This window comes from Parasteatoda tepidariorum, chromosome 6 (assembly GCF_982258835.1).
Source record: "Parasteatoda tepidariorum strain Cologne lab strain chromosome 6, Ptep-v5.0, whole genome shotgun sequence".
In the NCBI taxonomy this organism is placed as follows: Eukaryota; Metazoa; Arthropoda; class Arachnida; order Araneae; family Theridiidae; genus Parasteatoda; species Parasteatoda tepidariorum.
Genome location: NC_141760.1, coordinates 91,832,285 through 91,856,572, shown reverse-complemented (window position 1 = coordinate 91,856,572; position 24,288 = coordinate 91,832,285). Strand labels below are relative to the sequence as shown.

Genomic DNA, 24,288 nt, shown 5'->3' with positions numbered 1-24,288 from the left:
TTTAATTTAAAACTTTATTAAGGTTGCTTCAAGCTTACACAGCACTATGGAACCACGTTGAAACATAAGATCGTTCAAAATTGGGGCAACCATTAATACGTGCCAAATTAAACGATATTATAGCAAAAATTTATCCCTATTATGGTTCCACCGCCATAGTTTATTTTAACACCTTATTAAAGTAGCATCGAAATGCCTCAATATTATGATTCAACTTATTTTCTGTGGGCTTAGTTACAATGGAATCAAACATTGCATGGATACCACGTGCCATTAGTACCTAGGATTTATGTCTTTCTTCGATATTTAAGACAAGCAATATTTTTACAATAGCGTCATTTATTAAAAAGAAATATGCTTTCAGCAAATACAATACGTTATGTTTAAAGTTTCCAGAGTGAAAGCACATTATTAAACGGTCTCTTTCGAATTAACGTTCGAAAACTATTCCAAAAAATGGTAAATCTCAAACTTTGGTGCGTTTAAATGAGACTAAAAGTAAAGTGTTCGCTTAAGAGCTTGCCTCTGAAATTTTTTCTCAACATTTTAAAGGAAGTTAACGATGCAATACTAGAAAGAAAAAACGAAATATCTGAAAATTAGTGGCCTACCCTGTCATCTGGATATGTTTAAAAATGTGTTTCGAAATGCGCCACAGTAAAACCTTTTCTTGAACGGTATAAAACGGCAGCTTTTCAATTAGGCTCTAGGTTCCCACTTTTTGTGCAATGCTGGTGGTCGTTAGATAGGATGCTGTGAAAGATAGTCGTGAACACTAATGTAGATGGAGCACGCAAAATCTGTTGTAATATGTCAGTAGTTGATGTTTCGATGAGAATATCTTAACACAGATAAGGTAATTGTTGAATGTTGACAATGTGGTTCGTGGTTGCCAGTGAATCAAGCTTTTCGCAGCTTAATGTTATAAGTATAATGGCAACAAATTTAATTTCCGAAATAAATTTTCAATCTAACTAAGGAGTGGACAGTTTGACCCAAGGGCTGAATTCGGTCCTGTATTGGCCACTGTGTTGCTCCCAGCTTACAACCATTAATTAGTATGAACAGTCTACGTAACTAGTTTAAAAAATGTAATTATTTTTCCTAACTGATTTTATAAAATTTGAGAAAACATTAATTCTCATGTTTAGCAATGAATTCAAAGAATACGTGAAGTATAAATATTTAAACTCTTAATCTTTTTTTAGACATTTTTTTAGCACTAGAACATGTTAATTACAAAAGTAGTTGAAAGAAATGTTTCAAAAGTTTAAAATGTAAGTAATTTATTCATGTAGGTACAATGAAAATGCATGAAATTAATTTTTTTCCTTAAGAAATTTCAAACTTCTTCCAATTTTTATTTTTGTTAAAAAAGCAATACGTAATTTAAACAGTTCTTCTCTAAATTCAAAATATTAAACTTGCGATACATTAATATTTTATATAAATTCCTGCAAATTTTCAAAAAAAAAAAAATAAATAAATAAATTAAAAAAAAAATTGAAAAATTGCATTAGAATTTTTTAATAATAGAATTTTTTGTGGCCGAAAAAAGGTTTAAATTGGTAAATTGATTGATTGGTAATCGGATTTTCTGCTACTAACGATGGCTCTAGGTAGAATTTCTAAAAGTGCTTAAGACTTGAAACTGTGAGCTAAAAGAGCCAAATTGCTGTTACGAATTGCTTCAAAGTCAATTGCTTGTCTCTATTCCAAATTACTTTATATTTTGACTTCTGTTTGTCTCTTACTATTAGAAACCTCCTTTAGTGTGCATAAGACACTGTTTTTGCAATTTATTTCTAATATGTATTTTAATTAATTAACGTAAGAAAAAATTGTACTCATTTACTTATTAACATAATTTTACCACATCTATCTAATTCAAATTCAAGAAATGTCCTTAAAATAGTTTAGTAAAGTTAAAAGAGTTATTCTGGTTTTAATTTATAAAATATAAGTGAATTAGATTAAAAACTCGCATTCAAGCGTTAATTCTTTAATATACTTTCAATGAACAGAAAACTGTCCTTATTACTTTCCTTCATTTAATTCCTTTCGAGAGCTTAGTTGCTGATCAATACTACATCCACTTCACTTTTCTTAAATTGAAAACTCTTGTAAATTACTAAAAGTTAATGTTTTCGTCTTGAATTTATCGCATTTTGTCTTTTGTGAACACTTAAATATTACATCACCAAATTTCGTTATATTTCCATGGCCAATCCCTTTTCATTTAAAGCCTTCTTCTTTAAAAGCAATCAAGCTGTGTATTTTTCTTTCCCCGTTTTACCAAGTCAATTAAAAGTCCGAAACTTTTACTTGGCAAATCTGCTAATAGCGTCAGAAACTTTGCGAATCTCACCTTAGAATGAAGAGTCTAACTTAATCCACTTCTGAGTCCTAATTGAATAAATAAATTCGAACGCGGCCCGGTCGGGCCCCATAATTAATAATGAGCCTCCTCCATTTCGTTTAGGGTTACGGAAAATTCACGAATTCGCTTTTAAGTTGGAAAATCCAAGAAAAGAAAGATTAAATGAATACAAATAGTAAGTTTGCTTCTTAAGTTTTGAAGGAAGAACTAAATTTCAAGATTAATGCTTCCAAGAATATAGCTGAGGCTTTAAGGCAATAATTGCTGCACTTTTAAAAGATGCCTACTAATATTTTATGAGGTACGGGCCTTTAAATTTCCTACGGCTGAAATTGCTAATTAAATTTACCCGGGCATGGTGCTAACCACAACCTTCTCATTAATGAATGATTTCTTGATGGTTGGGGAATGACCAACCATAAATCTTCCTTACAAAATGTTCGTTTTATGATTTCGTAAAGATTATGGCCGTTTGATGGTGGATTTTCGTAGAATATTTGCATTTATTTTGAATTATATTGGTTTTAGATTTACTTTTACTTGATGCTAAAACGTTTATGATATTGCGAATGAAATATTGGCTGAAGTAAATATTTAAAAAAAAAAAACTTTAATCGTGAAATATAAAGGAGTTTAAATGATTTTAATTTTTGTAATGTATTTGCATGATCTGAATGCAAGAAAAATAAGTTTTATTTATTAAATACATTAACCTAGAATATGTAAACAAAACAAATTTACTATGAAGGGTTCAGAATGAGAAATATCTTTAAACAATCCATTATTTTATTTTTGAAATAGTCTAATTATTCACACTTTACTACGTAATAAGCAACCAACCGTGTTTAAATCTGAGTTTTCCTTATCGAGTTAAAATGTTATGAATTTCTAAAGGTCCATACATTAATATGTAGTTCCGTTGACAAAGTTGCTTTTTCTCGTAATGGAATTTTTCATACATTAATATGTAGTTCTGTTGACAAAATTGCTTTTTCTCGTAATGGAATTTTTCATACATTAATATGTAGTTCCGTTGACAATTTGATTTTTCTTGTAATGGAATTTTTCAATGTTCTCTCAGAACTTTCAAATAGTTCCTTGCTCACCAGTTTTTGTTTTATTATTATAAAAAATGTTTACAGATATTTTTCGAAGTTTGTTTAATTTTAAATATATTTGTTTAATTAAATACCTTAATATATATTTTTTTAATACCTGAAGCGTGTTTTTCATAGAAATCTTTTTTAGATGAAATAAAAATTTAATGCCTAGGTACGTTATATTTTTATACGGTTAACATAACCATTTAAATTTATTTAAATACCTATAAACTACGTATTTGGGTGAAATTTTAATTAAAAGAATTAAAATTTGTTCTTAAAAAGCTTTTTATTTATCAATATTTGAAATCTAACTTTTGACTATAACTTAAAATCTAATTATCCTTTTACTTCCAAAACATCACACACAGACTTCTATTAATGCTTGCCAATATTTAGTTAAAAGTTAAAAATGATTGAATAAAAATTGCACTTTTTTTGTATTGAACATCCAGTGTCTCCTAAGCAATCAATAACTAATTTTACGTAGCCAATCGAAATAGATTAAATTTATTTACAAATATAACTTATTTTTTTCAGCCCTTATGCAAGAAAAACAAATTTAATGAAAATATATTTTATATGGCTTGTACACAAGAAAAATAAATTTGAATTTTTTGAGAGAGATATTTTATAACATATCATTTATCGAAGTTAATCAAAGGACCAAAATGCTTGTTTGTCGCTAAAGCTTGCTAAACTTTACTATCTTTTAATTATACGGTATTCTTATTCTAAACCACATTATTGTAATTTTTAAACTTGATTACGCGATAACAAAATTTAATTTAAGCGAAAATGTGGTTCAATTTAATTTTTTTTCTTTTAAAAAAATATTCTGTTTTTACCATGTAATCTTTTTTTTTCTTCCTATGTTTTTATAAATTTTAATTATCGGCGTGCAGGTAATCGCAATCAAAAAAGTTTTGATAGTAATTCCTTATTTTTGGAGCAATTTTGACGGTATTTTATACTAATACCGAATTTATATAAAAAGAAATATTATACAATGACTTCTCCACCAACAAAACAATTTTCCTTGAATTTCAATATAAATTTCTGTATACTTACTAAGTGTATAAAGTAAAATTTTATTATTTTTCTGAACTGTTATTTTTAAAAATCAAAATTTTGCAAGCTCTCGAAAATGAATCACATCTTAAAAAATAAACTAAAATACATAAGTTATGTAAACAGCGATTTTCAATATAAATTATTTAAAAAGTCTGAATAATTCTGATTTAATGCACTAAAATAAATAGATATTTCTTATAAAGCTTACTTTTTTATGTATGTATTATTAAGCAATTGAATAAGAAAGTTCCAAATCCTTTATTGATCCTTTGCCAAACAAAACGAAAACGTTCAATATTTTATGAAAGCCTGCGTTTCAGTTTACTTACTTAAATTATTTCTAAAGCCTAATCTTTTCCAGCAAGTTATTTTTCCCGAGTAAAATAGAGAGTTAAAAATTCCAGGAATATTCCAGGAGTATTGAAAACTGGAGTAGAAGATGGCAAATTACGTTGTATACATTATGCAAACGATAATCACGGAGATCTTAGTGTAACAACGTGGACTCGCCTACGTTTCCGATTGTTTTGTCATGCATCGTCGAATATTATCGTCACGGAAGAATGACCCAGCCTTAGTGGGAAGGGATCATCTTAAAACATATCCGCCGATTTACGTTTTCTGGTTATTCGAAACGGCATTTAAATTTTAAATAACTGGATCTGTTTATTCGGTGAGTTTAATTTCAGCACGAGTTCGAATTTTAACTTCATGTTAATTTAGTGTATTCTTTATCACGAGTTAGTCCCTTATTTTTCTTGAACGAAAAATAAAGGAGTTTTCAGATTTGTGGAAAATCTAGGTAACTTTTAAAAACAAATGTTTATTTAAGCTCTAATTGTGAGATTAAAAACTGCAACTACAAAGGAAAACTAAACTAAATTAATAAGAATAAATAAATTAATTAAATTAATTAAAACTAAATTAATTAAAATTATTCTGGAATTTAAAAAAAATGGAGCATAAAAGTAATAAATCAAAAATTATTTTTATTATAGTGTAATTTTCTGAGCTTGGTCTTAAGTTTAATTACTGGTTTGGCTAAAAATGATAGATGATTTGAAAAATTGAAGAAAAATGAAAAGAGAACAATGTGTGGAATGACACGTTATTATTGCTAATTAATAAAACTGTGAAACACTTTTATAAATAACCTCCATTTACAGCAACAACTTGGTCTATAAACAACGCTAATAGATGTCCGTGTTTATATCTCAGTTAGAATGACATGCAACAGAAAATATAGTTTTATATTTTTTCCAGTCAACCAACTCCATCTGATGGCGATCTTTGGAACTAAATTTAAAACTCCGTAAGAATAAATAGCTAGCTGTCTTTCTAAACTGAACTTTGTGAACTACAAAATTTTAGCTTCGTTTGTTTTTCTTTATTTTTGTGGTTGTTAGTAATTGTTGTCGTTTTTTTTCCCTTCCAGATATTCAGTATATTTTACTAAAATTTTATTTTCTATTACTTTTTATGAATAATATTTATTTTCATATATCATCTTCAATCATTGCATGGCTAGTTTAAGATCTTCTCCAAGAGTTTTCAAAATTTACGACTTGCTGGTTTTTATTTTTATTTTATTAGATCATCTTGTCTATGGTCGCTTTCTTGTTCGTTTGTTATCAAAAATATATTTGTCCAAGATGTTTTTCAATTCTTCGAGCTATGTGGACACCCCTTAGACGTTTTAAGCGTTTAATTCGCGCATTCACACACCCCTTAGACGTTTTAAGCGTTTAATTCGCGCTTTCACATTGAAAATGCTGTTTTAAAAGAAGTTTACAGTTTTAAAAAGTCAGGAAAATAAGAGCTGTTACTTACTCGCACTACAGTCTGCAATTATAAATCTTTCTTTTAATCTTACGAAATTTCAAAATTTTGTTTTTAGATGTTTAAATCTTAGAATCTATATTTATTATTTTGTAATTAAAAATTCTTAATGATTTGTACAGTTTAATTATTTAATTATGTAAATTTAATTTGAAACAATCAATTTTACTCAGATCTTTTCTGATTATTCTATTTTCATATACTAGATCATTCTAGTAACTGACCACAATTGTTTTGTTTTTTCGCATTTTCAAGAATAGTTTCAGGATACACGATACATAGTTTAACGTAAATGATGATCTTAATTGAAGGTAAAACTAAATTTATATTACGGAAAATTTAATAAATTCTATTCGCAGGCTAAAAATGATAAATTTAGTTCACTGTAATCGATAATGTAACTACAAAATAGTCATCGTTTTAGATTCAAATAATTTCCGATCAAAACCTAATTCGATCGTAAATTTTTATATACTCCCGTATAAAGAACCATTAGAATTTTTTCTTTCTTTTCAACTAACATTAGCCATCTATTCTTATAGGTAACGAGTGAAGAAAGAACGAATGAAAAAAAAAAGGCTCTCTGAATTCAATTTGATAAAATGACAAGGCAATTGTTAAAAAAATGACATACGTTATCCATCTGATATTTCACTTACTTCGGACCCGTGCTGTTGGCACGATTTTATTTCTCGCCAATATTTTAAAAAAAGAAAACTAAAACTTTCGTATTTGTTGTAACATTATCTTCAAAAAGCAGACTACTAGTAAGTTGAAAAACGAACGTATTATTAATTCCAATATAGTAAATTTTGAATACTAAATGAATGAAGTTATTTTTATGCTATATTTGTTTTTCTTTTCATAATATATTTTTGTAGCTTTGAGGCTTCCCAATTATGAAACGAATATTTAGTTTAAAGACATTTTCAGTATTTGTTTTAGAGTTGAAAGTTCAGAGGTGAGAGGCGTAGGTGTTCTGAAAAAATTACGTAAGCAAATATATTTACTTTAGTTTACGGCTGTTTCTGCGCTAGATGTTCCAGTATTAGTTTTAAATGTCAAGGAAATTATTAAACAAATATTTTTTTTAATGAAAATTTTAAAAATTTCTTCATTATTTGACCTATTAATTATCTGTGTAAGTTAAAATTTATTCTAGGCAAAAATCTAATTAAGTCCTCACCATTAGTTACTAGAGCAATTAAAGTTTAAGTGGCATTCGATTTGGTGTAAAGTTAACAACTGAATATAAATTCTTGACCAATTTTAATCCACAATCTCACCTGAATTAAGTGAAATTGAATTTTAATAGCATAAAAGCTTTGAGCGGCAGTATTGTGTCGAACGCACCACATACTGAAAGTAATAAAATTAAACAGTGCAAGCTTTTCAAAAGTAAATTAGTTTTTTTTGAGTTAACTGGAATTATTTCTGGATTTAAAATAAAAAGTTAACTCATGAAGAGAAAAGTCTCTTTGAAAATGTAAAATGATTTAGCTATATTGTCTATATCTATAACAGCAATATATACATTACTTTCAATTTTTCTTAAATTTCATGATGATTTAGATATTCTATTGTCGACTACTTTTTGGCTGGGGAAATAGATTTTAGATACTTTTTTGTCAGACACAGTTTATAACATTTGATCATTGCTGTGTTAAATTACCTAATACCAGGAACGTTTGGTATAGTACAACTGTTTCAAGCTTTTGTTTACTTAAATTCGACATTAACCTCTTGCTACAGAATGTGTTGCTGTTTTCTATAACTTGGCAATACTGGTCGTTATCGAATTCCGAATTGTTAACAGAATTTAAGTGAGTTCTTTTTTTTCCAAATTGAATAATCCTTTGCAATGCTATTAAAGACTCTGACAACGATGCTATTAAAGACTCTAGCACTGCTTACTACGCAGCTAGCTAGTTCTGGTTATATTTATGGAAATGTTCTTTTCGCTTGGATTGCCTGAGATCGAAGCAAATGATATAAACTAAAGCACATGGAATTTGTTAGGAGAAATAAACACACTTCCTTTGTGCATAAACCAAATAAACTGGAATAGTGAAAAATGTTATGTATAAAAATCTTTGCGAACGCTTTACAATACAATTGACGCTCAGTGAATGCATCCATCAAACTTTAAGAACGCTCCATTTACTAAATTCTGCAAGCATCCAACCGTAGGGGACAAAAAGAAGGGCAAAAGGAAGAGAAGATTTGAGATATGAGGGCCCATAAGTTAGGTATCCCTAATGATATCAATTGCCCATAAATAAAATGCCCCTTTTCTTTCTTTTATCTTACTTTTTGAATCCAGTAAACTTGTTTTCGAAACCGAATAAATTGAGCTGAATTATTCCAAATGGTTCCTTTTTTTCCAGAGTGAATTGAGAAATTTGAATTGATAGTTCTGATAATTCACGAATGCTGGTAGAGGTCACAAAATAGAATGAATAGTGTGCTTCATTAAATGACGAAATGAAAGCTTTAATTTAAATAGGAATAAATTTATTAGTATTTGCCTATTATATTTGGAGCAGCGTTTTGTTATTTAGCATTTTGAGATGTTTGTTTATTGGTATTTTTTCGAAAAGAGTTGCATGTTTTATTTGTCAAAATATTTAGTTTGCGTCAAATAATTTCGGAATTTAGAGAGCGCATAAAATATTTGCTGAATTCGCGAGTGGATCTGACGATCTTGGAAGTCACAGATAGTAAAAATAGTTTTGCTGCATTAAATGATAAAATGAAAGCTTTAATTTAAATCTCCTCTGGAATACATTTATGTCTGCTTTATTTATATTATTTATCTATTATATTTGTAACAACATTTTGTTATTTAGTATTTTGAGATAAAATATATTAATTGATATTTTTCAAAAAGAGTTGCATATTTTATTTGTTAAAATATTTAATTTGCATTAAACAATTTCTGAATTCGGTGATATTATAAAATATTTGCTGAATTCATGAATAAACCTCTTGCTAACGGAAATCACAGATAGTATGATTAGTTTTGCTTTCTTAAATAAAATGAAAGCTTTCAATTAAATCTTTTAGAAAATCATTTTGTATGCCACTACCATTTCTGAATTTAGAGAAGTCACAAAAGATTTACTGAATCATGGAGATCATGAATCATTTTAGAGTCTCCTGAACAAATAATTTCCTCACGACTCTGTTACATAATTGGCGCTTAAAGAATTTTATGGACCTATTGGCAGGAGCCAAAATATTTATAAAGAAGCGCTTTTATATTTTTACTATTTGAAGCGCTGCCTATTCGTTTTTACTTTAATCTGTGCGACCTAGGTATAATTGCAACCTCACTTAATTATCTGCAATAAGAAAATTAAAAAAATGTATGGTGATTCAAGACAAGTTTGCCCTACTACTTAATAGACCCTCAGATTTATTCACCCTCGGACATATCCATGCATTTCCTTTTGCTTAAATGGGAATTTCGTGATATAAGCTTTTCCTATTGGAGCAATAAATCGTTTCCTAATAAATCTTTCGTCAAAATCCCGGGATATGAATTAAAAGGGAAAGGAGGGACAGAGCTAGAGGTGATTATACCCTGGCATGCTGGTATGAACCCTCCTTCCACCCTTGCTGCAATTACTCGTCAAGTATTGCGTCTTGAGAATGATATCCCATTGCTACTAAGAAGCCGATGAGGCGTCCATCATGTTGGAGAACAAGACCATAAAAGTTTCCACTGAACGGGGCCCGCACGTCATGTTTAAAATTACTTTGGCGAGATATTCAGCGGTGATAAAATGTAAGGGTAATTAGAATTAACGCGATAAAATAAATTTATCACTTAGGAAGTTAAGGCGCTTCCACACGACATTCAAATTACGGCGCGACTCTGGCGCGTTTCTCGTCATCCTTCTTTGTAGAAATCATGCTTTATGTTGGCTTGACATTAAACATTGCATTTAAACGAGATTATAGGAGTTATGAAGAATGAAGACATTTGATGGTTCAATTTGGAGTGTTCGATACTCAATTTCTTATCAAGCAGTAATGGTTGAAATTTGTAATGAATTGTCATAGTCTATTTTGCACTAGAAAGTTTCCTATGTTTATTATTTGCACACTATGATTTTATTCGTTTGTATATTAAACATTTCGTTGGGCGTAATATTATACGTTTAAAACAAACTCCAATAGTCTCATTAAATTTATATTAAATGAAGATTGGTTTTTGGTTTAATTTAGAATGTTCGATAGTTATTTTCATATCTAGCAGCAGAGTTTTGAAAAATTGCATTGCTTTAGTCTGTTGGCATCAAAAACTATTCTATAATTATTTGTACGTAATGATATTTTATGTTTGTATATATTAAATAATAAATTATATTATTCCTTAAGTAGATCGATTTTAGAATATGATTATTTATTTACTATAATTTAAGCTCCTATGCACAAATTTTATTTTGAATTCAAATTATGAAAATAAGTTTAACTAAGAGAATGGGATTTGAATATTTAATGTGAATAATTTTCACTGTAAATTTAATGAGAGCATTTATACAAAATTGGAAAATTATTTAAAATGGGAATTTATTTTATCTCTCCTAATAATAAATGAATCTATGTATCGATTTGTGTTTAAACAGTGAAGAGCAACAAACTCAAACATGTTAGATTTTTAAGAATTTCCATTCATGAAACTATTTTAATTAATCAGTGAAAAATATTTCTTCACAAGCTTCGTAATTACACAAAATAAAAAATGCTCTTTTTTAATGAAGTGTAATAAGACTCGTATTTTAAACTTAATACTAAAAAATTCTTCGAAAGTTAGTTGTTTTGATGTTTCTATTTATTTCGATAATTTTTCCCTTCACTGTTAAGAAAATATAATCGTTCTATTCACTGTTAAATTCAGTCAACTGGTATATTTAGTTTCCGGATTATGCATTTCTAGCATTCAGTTGGTGCGATGCTCGGTAAAGAAATATATCTTAATCTAATGTAAATGTCTCTTTAAAAAAATAAAATAGAGCATCACGGTTTAAGCTTTTTTCTTTTCTTTTTTTGAGATATGATTCTTTTTAAAAAAAATATCTACGTCCCATTGGACTCACTTGTCGCAAAAACGCCTGCTAACTTTCATTCCGTACTTTTTTTTCCTGGCGAGTCATATTTTTTTCCGAGAAAGATGAAAAAAATGAGGAGAATAACTCATTATTATGCAAAAGAAGGAAATAATTCTTGGCGATAAGGAAAAAAAAATGTTAAGAGTATGAATCGGTTTTGGAAAAAAAGTATTTCTAAGCGTAAAAAAGATCCTGACTTTTTTTAAAATTCAAAAAACAACTTGCGCTAAATAGAAAATAAGATATTTGCCGTTGTTTAAAATTCTAGTCGCGATACAAAATTGCTGAAAAAAAGTTGCTATATGTATATTTTAAACTTTGGTTTAATACTCTGACGACTACAGTATTTTTTAGTTTAGTTTATTCTCATTTTAAAAGTTTCTCGTACCGAAGCTCCCGGATGTAACTCCTACCGTTGCCATTTCAATAAAATGAAATAATACGAACAAAGGCAAATACTTATGATGCCAGCAGTAAAGGAGAAATAACGATATAAAGAATGTTGCCATACTTTTGTTCGTGAGCATAATTTAATTCGTTTTCGTTTACTACAGCGAAAGAATTTCTGTTCTCTTTTTAAAAAATTCTAGAAAAATATATTGCTCAGTCTTTTAAACAGTCAGTGGCGACAAAGAAGGTATTTTTTTTCACCTTCATCCTGTTCTTGGAATGAATTTGTAGAAAATTACCATATTCACAGAGTTATCGTTTAAAGGCGAAAAATACGGCAATCGTATTTAAATTCCAGAAATAGTGAATTCTTTGTTGTCCACTCTAAGTTGGGTGAGTTGAAATTTATGATCTTTTCCCAGAAACTTTAATTCAATTTATCTCTACTGGGAGGAAAATTTTCTGTTTAGATAGTTAATTAAATATTTAGAAAAATTGATTTTTGATTTTGATTTTAAATATTTATATACAACTGTAATTCTAATCATTCTATGTTTAATAGATTGTTACTTCTAAAATTATTATTGTTATAAGTTCGTTGTAATTTATCGATTATTTTCGAATATATTTTGACTATATTTTTGGTGTACTGCTTCATATTTCAAAATCTCCCTCTTTTTTTTAAATATCAGCTGTATTTCTTGAGATTCAGTTTATCAGTTACTGATCTTTTAAGAACTGTGCTGAATCTCGAAAATTAAAACAAATAGGGATATATATATTTTTCATTTTTGAAAGCAGCAGGACAATAGTATAATAAAAATTCAAATTGTATTTTGAGTTATGTAATAATATACATGCAATGCTACCAATTACATTTCATGTAATACCACCAAATTATGTTTAGAGCTATGTAAGGACATACGTGAAATACTCCTAAAATTATGTGTTGAGCTATGTACGTGGAATGCTACCAATTATGTGTTATGTAATGCACCAAATTATATGTTAATTGATGTACTAACGTACATGGTACACCCTAAATTATATATTAAGGGATGGAATAATACACACGTGATACTACCAATTATATGTTGTGTAATAATATATGTTTATTACAACCCAAATTATTACTTGATTAAACACTTCATTAACTTAAAAAATAAGTAGATGAAAATAAAAGTCGAAATGTTTCAAATGTGCAAAACTTAGTGCCCATTCTCAAGACTTGCAAGATGTGAATGAGAAGAAACAATAATTTTGTTTTATCTTTTCTCATTCACATCTGGAAAGTCTTGAGAATGGGCGCCTATTGTTGCGCGCTTGAAATCTGTTCACTTTTATTTCCATCTGTCTTTCTTTTTTTGAATTATTTCTAAAACAACCAAGTTTTGTTTATAGTTATGTAATCAATATACGTTTCTTGTTATTAAGTTGTATAGGGAGCTATGTTATAGTATAAATAATACAGTTCATTCGCCACAATTTCCATTGATTCATCGAGAGAAGGAGGTTGTTATTAGATTTTTCTTTGTTTACGTCGGTGTGTTTCCGTAACAGTATTGATGTTTGCCTAACATTACTTGCCAATAAACAAATGCAACTGATTTATAACATTTACATTTAGCAACTACTCTAATGGAAAACATTGTTACCAATAAATATTGGCAAATATATCCTTCCACTATTTTCATTCGATTTCCGTTTTCCATTTATATTATTCTAAATAGAAGGTTTATATAAATTCTTAGCATAAGATAAATATTTATCGAGCTACTCTTAAGTGTTATTTCGTATTCGTGGACCTGCTGACGGTTACACTATTCCAGAAAATCCCGGGAAAAACTTCCAGATCTGTTGACAAATTCCTCCAGATCACCCCCTCGCTCATACCCCCTCGAAGCTTTTTTTTCCGCTTCATTCAAACCTCTTTCCGCCATAACTGTCTCTCTCTCTTAGTATTTCTCGTGTTTATTTATGCCCTGCATTTGCGGATATGTTTTCACCCCCACCTATCACTGTTTTTGCTTACGTAAGATGTTCCCTAGTTCTTTTTCTGATATATGTGGAAACGATTTTTTTTTTTGTTGTTGTTTGTTCTTAGAACAAAGGAATTTTCCTTCTATAAGTTTGCGAAATTTTTCCAGATTTGTTTTTGTATATGAATGTGTATATATGTATACGATTGTAGCGTTAAGATATGGCGATGTGAATTTTTTGTTATTGTTATGTTTGTTTTGCGGATTTTTGTTTCTTAGTATTGCCTTCTGTATTTTGCTTCCGGGTAAAGAATTAGATTTCGTTCGAGTATCCAAACTATGTGCTGAATTATTCGAATATAAATGTTCTGTGTTTTATATTGTCTTTCTAAAAAGACGTGATAGTGAGCTCTTATTTACGTTCGGTAATTGCAAACAAATGAAAAAGTTTTTTTATTTATTATTATTTCCATTTTTTAGTCCAAATTAATAGGAAATAAAGAGTTTTTTTTTCTTTCATGTTTTTATCTCTACCGGCTTCCCCAAAATCTACCAATAAATGATAGATTTTGGTAGATCACTCTCTTAGGTTAAATTTTTTTGTTAGTGGAAGAACAATTTAAGGTGTGCTTTATGGTATTTGAAAAATTGCGTTTTAAAACTTACAAAAAGACGGAAAATGTTTATATACAACACATATTAACCAGTTGAAAACTGCTTAATTAAAGTGTTTAGTTGGATAAATTATTTTTTCTGCTTTCAAGCAGCAGAAATTATAGCTTGTTACATATATTTTGAATTTTAAGTTTCTGGGTATAACTTAACGCATTCTTTCAATTGTGAATAAAAACTTTTATGCTATCATTTAGAATTCAATAAATATTCTATTTCATAAAAGATAAATTTACATACACAAAAATAATATTTTTATAATATTAATAAAAAAAGGTTTTTGCGAGTAGGATTATTTTTCATGACTTCGTATTAAAATCAGCGTTTCGAATGAACAGAAATAGAATTCAATAAATATTCTATTCATTTACAATTCAATAAATATTCTATTTATTTACAATTCAATGAATATTCTATTCATTTAGAATTCAATAAATATTCTATTCATTTAGAACTCAATAAATATTCTATTCATTTACAATTCAATAAATATTCTATTCATTTACAATTCAATAAATATTTTATTCATTTACAATTCAATAAATATTTTATTCATTTACAATTCAATAAATATTTTATTCATTTACAATTCAATAAATATTCTATTCATTTACAATTCAATAAATATTCTATTCATTTAGAACTCAATAAATATTCTATTCATTTAGAACTCAATAAATATTCTATTAATTTAGAACTCAATAAATATTCTATTCATTTACAATTCAATAAATATTCTATTCATTTACAATTCAATAAATATTCTGTTCATTTAGAATTTAATAAACATTCTATTTTATGAAAGATGAATTTACATACACAAAAAATAGTATTTTTATTATACTAAGAAGAAAGGTATTTTCAAGTAAGATTCTTTTTCATGACTTCTTATTAACACCTGCGTTTTGAATAAACAAAAATCTAATTAAGAATAATGTCGATAGCGCTTGAAAGTAATAAACTTAAATATTAAAACAACAAAACTTATTATATAAATATTTCCATTTAACGACCGAGACTTTTTTTATAGTTTAGAAAGGAGTTATACTTTTATTGACTTTCTAAAATTCCATTATCGTCAAAAATGGATTTTTTATCAACTCCCTTTGGAAGCCACTTAAATTCTGTTGAAAGCTTCGAAGTAATTCACCATTAAAAGCATGTCGGTTAGAAATTTTTTTGCCCTAAACTTTAGTTTTAGGATAACTTTTTCTTACATTTATTTACTATTTAAAAAGGGCACAACAATGAATTTGAAACATTATGAATAAAGCTAAGATAATTTAAAATTATTTAGCTATAATTTTTTTTTTATCAATTATGCTATTGGCTCTTTGTTATTATTGCATTAGCTTTCATTTTTTTGAAGATTTAGTTTTTGCAATTTGAATATGTTAGATTGCGAAAAAGGATTAAAATTTATTAATTTGTTTCAAATAAGGATGTTAAAAGTTATTATGCATGAATTGTTTTAAAATTTGACACTTATACATAAAAAAATCGTTAAACAAAGGTTTAATCATCTTATTAAATAGAACAATTTGATAAGTATTATGTTGCATTGTAAGTATTTATTAATCCATAAGTGCAACATGGGCATTTATTTTTTGTTCGACAAGTCAAAGAACATTTTTCTATAAAGAAAAAGCGTGGAGAACTATTCTTTAAGTAGCTTCTTTTTCGGAAGAAGAATTGGCTCTAGAATTTTCTTCCAATTTAAAATATCGAACGGAAAAGAAAAACTTACTCGATAATCCATCAATTATTTTGCTTAGTGCTATAACTTTGAGTATCGGATTTGCTACTTTTCAAATGCAATTGGAAACTTTACTGATTACCTGATGTCTTACAGAAAGATTTTATTTGAAGGTTAAATAAAGGTCACTAAGATCGTTATTGCTAAGCCTTTTCGCTTGTTCCAATTGCTCGAAAGAGACAAATATAATAATTCCTGATTAGCCCTGGTGCCTCTGATCGCGCCATTTTTTATTAGTGTTGCCATTCATAGGTACAGAAATAAACTGAGAATAATGCATGTGTTGCTTCAAATGGTTATTTAATGATTAGGATGATTGGATAAAAGTGCTATTGAGTATGTCGTTGGAGTTAAGCCTATCTAATCTAACTTTTTTTTTCTAAACTGTTATTAATGCATTTCGATCCATCGCTTTTCGCTTTACTAAATGTATTAGTCTAGCTTAGGCACCATTAGCTGAATTTTCACGCGCACTAATGTAAAGATTATGAGCTTTTATAGGGAGAATTTTTGTTCTAAATGATTAATGTGATATCTATATAAAGGGTGCTATACTTAGAACTCGCCCGAAATGGAACGGGAGAAAAAAAATGATCGAGCCATTTTGTTTCTTCTCTCGGCAACGTTACTGGAAATCGGATATCGGTTAGAATTCTTTGAGATATGGTTAACAGGTTCTTTTAACCGATCTTGGTTCAACCGGCTGCTCAGAGGAATTTTAAACGACTAACTCAATTGGTGGTTTGAGCTTCTCGCATTTCTGAGGTATATTTATTTATTTTGCTTGAAAGAACCGTTTTTTTTTTTTTTTTTTTTTTTTTTTTAAAGTTATTTCGGACTTTGTTCTATCTTTTGAAAGCAATTTTGGTTACTTCGATCTTTTTTATGCTTTGTTATAAAAACATATACCATCATAAATATCTTTCCTGATATTGACAAGAAATATTTCTTCCGGGAGAGAAAAAAAAATGTACCGAATACAAGCATGATCACAATAAAGGTACATCAGAAAAGTACTTGATGGTATCATGATTTGTTACCTTAAGAGACAGAGGCCACGTGTCCCAACAATACTACTTCATCAATCTGCAAATATATATCTTTGGCGCGGGTCAAAAATTGCTTGGAGTGTCATTTATGCGCATAGATTTGAAAGATAGATATGTCAGGGTTCCCACGGTCCTTGAGAGTCCTTGAAAGTCCTTGAATTTTTTTGTGCTAAATTTGGGTCCTTGAAAGTGCTTGAAAAACGCCTTAGGTCCTTGAAAACTTGATAGGTCCTTGAATTTGTCCAATACTGCCAGCGGCCCTTTTTATAAAACACCCGCGGATCTTTCTCGTTCTTTCTGTTTTGTTCCCGAGCTCTCTCACGTGGTTTTTAACGCCACCGTTTCTAACCGGGCCACAGCAGACAATCAATGCGTTCGGGGCGAGAGTCCACTTCATCTTCTGTCGCATATGCTTAGATCTTCTTTTTTCTTATCGAAACTGGAATACTCTCGAATTTTGCAACAATATGTACCTTGTAGTTTTCAATAAATTTGCCGTTTTACCATCCGCACTTGTCCTTACGTTTGCGTCATTTCAAAACTTTATTGTAAAGCGTATTCGCAAAGGCACGGCTTCGTATTTGTGTTATGTAGTTTAGACTAGTTATGCCTGGGAAGTGCTATTTTAATCCCCAATGGATGGATAATCAAGCTTATAAAGAATGGATTTTATCGATGCCCGAAAAGAAGTTCAGAGCCAAGTGCCGATTATGCATGAAGGAGATCGATATCGCAAAAATGGAAGAATCTGCTCTGAAATCACACATGAAAGAAAGGTAAAACAAAAAAGCAGTCTCATGCCCTAAGTTCTCTTTTTCCAAAGACATCAACATCTAATTCATCTGGTGTAAATACTCCTTCAACATCGTGTGCCCCATGTGAAACAGAAACTTTAGTGCCCGAGGTAACATTGTCTTCTTATCTAGTCAAAAGGAATGTGCTTGATACTGAAATTCTCTGGAATCTGAAGTGCATCACTAGTAATTATTCATGTAACTCCTGTGAAGGGATTAGTAAATTGTTCTCCAAAATGTTTGCTGATAGCTGTATAGTGAGACAATTTTTTTGTAGTGCCACAAGGTGAGCCTATTTGGGCTCCTTTGGATCGGCACTATACTTCAAAGGGATTCTTATAAATGAGCTGAAGAATGTTGATTTCTACACTGTACTCTTTGATGAGACGTTAAATCAGTCTCTACAATCTAAGCAGATGGACATTATGGTAAGGAATTGATAATAAAGTTTGCACTAAGTATCTTACCTCCCAATTTATGGATCATGGAACTGCAGAAAATATTTTGTCCTCTTTTTACAAATGCATGGATGATGGTTAAAAGCTCTCTAAAATACTTCAATTATTCATGGATGGACCCTATGTCAATTGGAAATTCTATTAGAAGCTTCAGTGTGAATTAAAAGAGAAATATTCCCACCAGGTCATATTCATTGGCAGTTGTGGATTACACATAATGAATAATGCTTTTAAACATGGTGAAAATGGGATATGTTCCTTCTAATTTTTATTTTCAGAGAGAATTGTTGCTGCATAACATTTAGAGAAGGTTGTGTAAATTATGGACGAATAATTTCAGAAACGATGTTTAATAGAGGAGAGGAGGGGGTTATGGAATAGTCATGGAATATGGAATACCTAAGATTTAGCTCTGTCTTTCATGCAGCCTTCACATGGAAATACACAGGATTAAAGGATTTCACCATTAACATCTCATTACCATTAGTTATAGATTGTGCTGAAAATGATTTTGTGAATTAATATGTAAAACCAGTAGGGTTGTTTTTAAAAAAATATAAATTTTAGTCCATAATACATATACTCTCTTCTCTCTATATAGGCAAAGCATTTAGGTATTATATTTGAAATTAATTATTGCCACAACAGGCATTGTTGCTTCTAGTAAAATAGAAGAGAATACTTTTTAAAATTGGTCTTAGATTAAGGTCCTTGAAAATTTTGTTGAGGTCCTTGAAAAGTCCTGGAAAGTCCTTGAATTTCAATCTCATCATAGAGTGGGAACCCTGTATGTGGTAAAACAATTTCGGCTTTTTGTGTTATTTTGTTGATTTTATAGAGGAAAAAACAGTTACGGTTTATTCACTGTTACGGTTATAATTTCAATAATATGTATTACTTCACTTTTAATTTGAAGTCACAATTTTTCAGACTTATCACACTAACTGACACTACAAAAATCTTTAACATAAACATTAGTCTCTAACTTAACATGGATTAAATGTTGAAATATTAACATTAAATGAATGAAAAATTTGATTCTTTCGGATTTCTTGGCGAAACTAAGACCTGATAAAGATTAGATTTTCAACATAAATCGTAAAATTCATTAAAACTGTCCAGTAAATTATCTCAGAACTCAATAAATCTCACCCCAAATCAGATCACGTGCTGAATTGCGAAAATTAAAGAACAATTTGAACGATAAACTTTTTTTTTAATTTTTTATTTAAAGCTTATGCTTAAGTGATCTGAACATTGCTTAAGAATTCAATGAATGCTTTCTATTCCAGATAATTTTAACTTAGCTCTAAATTCTAAACCTACTCGAATAATAATCGACCAGCTACGCTCACGACAAAAACTGTAATGTCCCTTTTTTGCTTCAATACGTGGAATGACTGCTTATGTAAGCTACTTCCATTAAAATACACTTACAACTTTTCACCTTTGAGATAAGAAATGAAGAATATATATATTGCGACCCCACATCGAGTTGCTTAGATAAAAAATATAAAATAAAAATAAATAAGCAACTTGTCTTACAAAGTAATGCTCCCCAAAGAATTTTTGAAGAAAAAAAATGCGTAATACTTGCGATAAGCCTTTTTATGTTATCTTGAAACTTTTTTTTTTTCTTGAGTCTCATTTCATTTGCATGTCTTTGTAATTTGAAAGAGGAAATTTTTTTATTCAGTTTCTTTTTTTTTTATACTCAAATTGAGAAAAAAAAAGTTCTTTGTCGGTGAAGCTTGTTTTATTTATTTTGTGGTTAATAAGTTAATCTTTATTTGAGATAAAAATGTGTATATATGCTGTATTTGCCGTTTTACTTATAATATGCTCTTATTTAAATTTATTCTATAATTAAGGAAATAAATTTTTTTATAATTGACTTTTTTTCTACTGTATAAAAAAATGTTGATAAGAAGTTAGATATATTTTATTTATATATATATATTTTTTCTTTTTCAGGGGTTTGTTTGTCATGGACTAAAAAATTGGTAACTATATATTCTAATTAGTTGAGAATTTTTGTTCTATAATTAGTCTACGAAAATATGTTGCACTTATATACATATCTGCCAAAGTGTATAAAGTAAATTTTTAAGTTGAAAATGACTTTTTGCAGCGTCGAGCTTTTTTTTCATTATCCCTGATTTTTATTTCGTTTGTTTATAATTTTCAAAAAGTCTAAAGGTAATTAGTTGTGAAAATTTACATTAAATTTCAGGAGAAATTGAAAAAAATCCAAGTAGAGCTCCAGGCCTATTATGCTAAGTGTCTCATGATGAATATTTTAAACAATCATTGTTTAAAATCATGTAATAAAACGTTCTAACATTGAGGGTCACAAATTAGCAGTTAATCTAGAAAAAAAGTTATAAAATTCTGAATCATTATTGATTATGGTGGATTTAAATAAAAAATTAAAACCAGTTTGATTGTTCGATAAATCGAAGACGCGTCTGACATTAATCTTCTCTTCCTCTCAGTTTTTTTCATCACTCTAACATATTTTAATGTTTCTAATTCCACCTTTTTTGTTAATAATTCTTAACATTTTGATAAGTCTTTTTTTTTTTTTAAATTTAAAGCTTCATATCACGTACTATCCGGCTACCGCGAGAATCCCTCCTGTCTTAAATTCTTAGGTAAAAAAGATGCTGCTACTTAAATAATAATGTCACTTTTTAATATGGAATAATTTAACAAATAACATTACTCTGAAACTTAAAAACAGTTAAATCCACATCCTCAATCTAAGTAACTTATCTCTGTAATCAAAAGCTACAGGTGGTGGTAACCAGTACGCGATTCTGACATCTGGCGGTAAATCTTCTGATAGCTAGACAGTAATATGTACTGCTTTATAACATCGTGTTTTTATACAGAGAAATAACGTCTCACCCTTAATTTACCAATAAATGATTTTGTTTACCAAATGAAATCTGTAAGGTGAGACCCCTAATCCTAAACAGATTGCTTTTCATCGTTACTCAAAGATTTTCAAATTAAAAAAATTGACACACCTAAGGGAAATTCAATCCCATGAATATCTGTAATAATTTCATGTTTGAAAAAAATGCTATGCTTCAGAACATGAAGATATTGACAATGATTGTAGGCAATAGAATCTTTTGATGTTTGAATTATTTTCCACCGTTACCAAATTTACACCTTTTCCATTCCATGATCCGAAACTAATTCAAGTTCCAGTTCCCTTTATCTTAATTACGAGTCTGTCGTCTGGCGCTTATGCGAGAATTAATATGATTGGACTCTCGAATCACGAGCTGCGCGTGAAAAGTCTAACTTAGACTGACTGACAAGTTTTGGTCTAATTAGAGCACGGTGCGCTTACGAGGTACAAATTATTATGATTGATATCACTGCAGTTAAATTTTGAAAATGCCCTTTTACGCTATAGTCGACGATTTTGAAATTCTCTCTTTAACGACTAAGTTAGTAGTAGTTAAGGAATCTATTTTAATAAGGTTTGTAATGGGTTTGTTGGATTGCTTGCAATTATGTGTTTTTACTTCTGTCTTGGCGAATTCTGGTGACGTTAAAGGGAGCTTAGACATTGTAAGGTATAAAATGATTAAGTACCTAGAACAGTTTTCTTCACACAGAAAATGAATTCTGCTTCCTCCATATCAACCCATAGAGTTACAGGGGTGCAAAATATGTCAAATTGAGTCCGGAGTATATTCAGGCAGCTTAGGGCAAATTTTTAGATTTGAAGAAAATTGCGAAAAAATTTTTTATTGTAATTTATGACGTTTTTTAAAGCTTGTTACTAAAATAAAAATTGAGTATTTTAATTTAATACGTATGTTTTGCTCTTTCCAGTAATGTTACATTATTCGATTTATCAAAACGCGTTTAAAAAGGGCAATTATTATTAATAAAAGAAAAAAACAACATTTGGTTAAACATATTTTTCTCAATACTAAATTACAATAATTAATATTGACCATGATCAGATCACGACAAAAAAATTTTTTTTTTAATTATAAAATTTAGTTGCATGTGTTTATCTTTTTTTTATGTGACCTACAATTTCAAAATTTTGTAGTAAAACTAGTTGAGGAAAAAAATTAAAACAATATTTTGGTGAAGCGAGAGCAATACATGTAGAATAAAGTTTTTATTTATTTTAAACTGTATAACTTTTATGCAATAGCATATTTATTCTTTAAACTAACATTTTTTTGACTAGAGGAAAAAATTCCAATATTGTACATAATATTAGGTTCTTGAAAAAAATAAAATTAGTTATTCACATAAATTTTTGTTATTTCTGCAGTATTTAACCGAAACTTTTCTTAAATTAAATTAAGTTTCTTTTGATATTAGTATTGCATACTATAATTTTTACTATAATCTCATATTTTGTGCGAAAAAAAGTAATTCCATTTGTATGAAACTATTTAAGAATTTGCAACGCTGGTATGGAAAGATAAATTCTTAATCTCAGTTATGGAATGCAGTACTATTCGAATGCCACAGTTCCAAATCCAATTAGTGTTGGAGTACAAGTCGTATAACACTGCATTTTAATCGAATTTACTAGGAACTTTCTACTTTTCAGAAAAGGATCTGAAGTGAAAATAAACTAGGAAGAAGAAGGGGGAAAAAAAAGGAAATCCTCAACAAATGCCATAACCGCTTAAATTAAAATAAACGAGGTAGAAATCCAGATAAAAGAAAGGTTGGCAAAAAGCACTTTTGGTAAAAGTTGCTTTTCAGGTAATGGGGTAAACGAAAATAAATGACCACTGAAAAGCGGCTATTTTTAAATGTTCGACCCCAGAACAGGGGGAAAAAAATTAAATTAAACCTTATTTATCCAAATGCAAATTACGTTTTCCGGAATCATTATTCATTAAGCAGACGAGAAAATTCATTTTTAAGATTAAAATTTATGGCAACGGTCCGGAGAAATATATATCCCCGCTGACAGACAAAGATTATTAATGCTTCGCTAGTTTTGAAAGTATGATGTATAATTTAGAAGTTTTACAGACGAGAAATTAATAACTAAAATTTTTTTTTTGCGATCGTTTTCTTTCTTTTACGGACATGTTTGAAATGGAATTTTAGATCTTTTAATTGTGATTTAAGACAGGAATAGCAATTTCCAATTCCGCAAGAGTTATTGTCATATTTTGTTATAATTAAAATCTTTATTTAGAATTAATTTTGAGAACTGCTTTATTTTATAGAAAAGAAAAAAAAGATTCCACGTCTAAATATTTTCCGTTCAATTAAAACTTTTGAACTATCGTTTGATAAGAAATTTATTTCATTTGTAATCAATCATAGTTCGATAAAATACATTTCATGGAAAATTACGGAATGTACTTCCCAATATTTTCCCTTCGAAGTTTAAAAGAAAGTGTTGCGAATTCATTTGCGAACGCTGTGTGATGATTAAAAGGATCATTATATAGCAATTAGCGTCGACGATTTTTCTTCTTACTGTTAAAAAGAGTAAAAATGATGCTTTGTTAAAAATATTTGAATCAGCTAAAATAATATTTGGACCGGGAATAAAAATAATTTTTGGTTATCTCCAAAGGGAAATGCCGAAGCGAATTTTTCTTTTAAACTATTCGAAAATCATTACTAAAGAATTATTCACTGTGTATGAGCAGTGAACCGCGAGCTTCCA

General features: G+C 29.0%; 1 protein-coding gene and 1 long non-coding RNA gene across 4 annotated transcripts in view; one reads left to right on the top strand and one right to left on the bottom strand.

Annotated features, from left to right (window-relative positions):
• The window catches only part of LOC147808208 (uncharacterized), a 306,815-nt gene that overhangs the window by 157,072 nt on the left and 125,455 nt on the right, over window positions 1–24,288 (bottom strand). The gene's annotated exons all lie outside the window — the stretch shown is intronic.
• LOC107454132 (toll-like receptor Tollo) overlaps window positions 1–24,288 on the top strand; it is a 201,647-nt gene that overhangs the window by 85,404 nt on the left and 91,955 nt on the right. For all 3 annotated transcript variants that reach the window (XM_087166169.1, XM_087166170.1, XM_087166171.1), the window contains one exon: window positions 20,583–20,611. The gene's annotated coding sequence lies outside the window, so the exon portion shown is untranslated. The remainder of the gene's footprint in view (window positions 1–20,582; window positions 20,612–24,288) is intronic.